Here is a 2,383-nt window from a genome sequence, read left to right as displayed (position 1 = left end):
TCTGCAGTGTTTTTTAAAGAAAACCACGCAGTGCTTGGGGACAAGAAGTTGCGAAGTAAAACACAGTAACAGCGGTGTTAGTCAGAAAAGGGAACAAGGGAAGAGCAATACTGTTCTGATAAAGAACTGTCCATATAAAAGAAGAGACTTTGTGTGAAATATAAAAATTGGAAAATAGCATAAAAACAACTTAACACGGTAAGATAGTTGTCCATTTATGAGAGTTATCATTTAATGAAGCTTTGCTTTATACTGCTTAATAGTTTGATATGTTTTCAATACTTAATCAAAGTAACTTTAAATAACAAATTGCAGAACTATTTCTTTTCCAAGCTAAGAAAATATCAATAAAAATACTTTCGCTATGCACAATAGACATGAAGACTCTATCTGGTAACTTTACAGGTCACAGTAGCCTATGGTATAACTTAAACAAGTTATGGCTCTCCGATACTCATGTAAAAAACCGCAGAGCACATTCTTTGTGAATGTCCAGCTTCTGGCAAACAAACGCTATATAAATACATACATTCAGTTATAAGACTCATCTGAGTAAAGAGTCACAATATATTCTGTGCATATGTTGAGAAGAAATTTTAATTCAAGTTGGTTTAAAATTGATCCAACAATATCTTTAACCTATCGTTCAACTATGCTATGGACTCACTTTTATAAGAATCCAGAAGCTTCTGAGTTCTTATACGGTAACACAATGGGCCAATAGGCTCAAGTGAAGAAACCATCAACCATCAAATGGATTGTATAACTTCTATCAAATGGATGACTTCTATTAAAAAGAATACATATTGTCTTGCATTGTCTAAATGTCACAGTTTCTAATAAAATAAGTCGTTAATAATACATTTCTATTTGGTCACATATCATCATCGTTACTAAATGAGTTAAAAGAAAATACTAAGAAAGGATAGCTAAGAAAGGGTTGGTAGTATTTGAGGTATCCATATAGTATATTTTTTTTGGTATCCATCAAACATGAATTTAAGTTAATCCAACAATCTTCAAAATTTTCTTCATAGGTACTGCTTTCCACAACTTAGTGAAGATTTCTTTGGAACCTAATAGAAACACTTTTCGTGTAAGTAGTATGTTTGTGATTTTCACATAATAAGAACTTTTTCACATTGAAAGAATCATTATAAAATACAAATATCGTCCCATCTAGCTTTTCTACTGAACAATAAAGCATTTCTCTGACCTACCTTATCACGGTCATTGGCAGAAATATATTCGACAATATCAAGGAACCATAAATAACTGCTAATGTCGTTGTGCCAAGTGCTTTATCTGCATTGACTGAACTCTGCAAATTGGAGGTGCCATGAAATGCCGTAAAGTGAATCATAAACGCAATGCCAATGATAACCACATTTTTCGTAATGATCATCCGCTCCCGTGGCTCGTATGTTTCCACTGCGTTGCTGTGTGACGTTGTCTGTTCATTATTCGATGACGTTCCCGTCTCGACATTTGTGTTATCAAGATTACTGAGTCGTATAGGTTCAGGACCCATTGTATAGATGCTATATGTGTGTTGGTGTGTGTGTATAAACTAAAAATAAAATAAAAGAAAAGATTTAAAATTTATAATTCAAGTGAAATGTGTTTTTAACAAAAATATAATGTTATATTCCTGAAGAGAGCTCAGGACTTTTAATTCTTATTTAATATTCCTCTCTTGAAGTCACTCTAGAGCACGATTGCTTGTCTCTTGCTCGTATAGACTATTTCAAGACAACAGTTTGGATTGTATAAAGAATAGTAGATTTTGTAAAAGAAAAACATCTATCTCGCAAAATGGTACTTTTACTTTTCTCTCACACTTCAAAAATGGATGACTAACAAATCAGCGATTATGTGAAGCCTTGTGAGTGTGTAACATGTATGGGGTAATGTAAAAAGTATCCATCGTTTTTTGTGACTAAAGTGTATATAAATCTGTAGCGAGTTGAGCAAGACAGACAGATATGCATGCGGTCAGGAGAAAGCGGTCGTAATAAACCATATGACCGTTTTGAATGATTAAAGGCTACGCAAAGACGTTGAATGTTTGGGAACGCATTGATTAAGGCTAAGAAATTTGATTAACCGAATTATCATCATTGAATATCTGCTGAAACGCAAAGAAATCGAAACTTTTTTAAAGTGAATCATTACGGATGATAAAAAATAGATTAAATACGATAATATCCAATGCGAATGATTATGGTCAAAGGCGGGTTACCCTCTACAAACGACTTTAAAGCCTGGATGGACGACCAAAAAAGTTATGTTGAATGTTTGATGAAATTGGAAAGGAATGGTCCATTTCTAAATTTACTCACAGCTCGATCGCTTGAAGGAAACAATAAAAAAGGCGACCCGA

This window comes from Teleopsis dalmanni, chromosome 2 (assembly GCF_002237135.1).
Source record: "Teleopsis dalmanni isolate 2A chromosome 2, ASM223713v2, whole genome shotgun sequence".
In the NCBI taxonomy this organism is placed as follows: domain Eukaryota; kingdom Metazoa; phylum Arthropoda; class Insecta; order Diptera; family Diopsidae; genus Teleopsis; species Teleopsis dalmanni.
The sequence above is the reverse complement of the archived record's forward strand: the minus strand, read 5'-3'. Positions refer to the sequence as shown.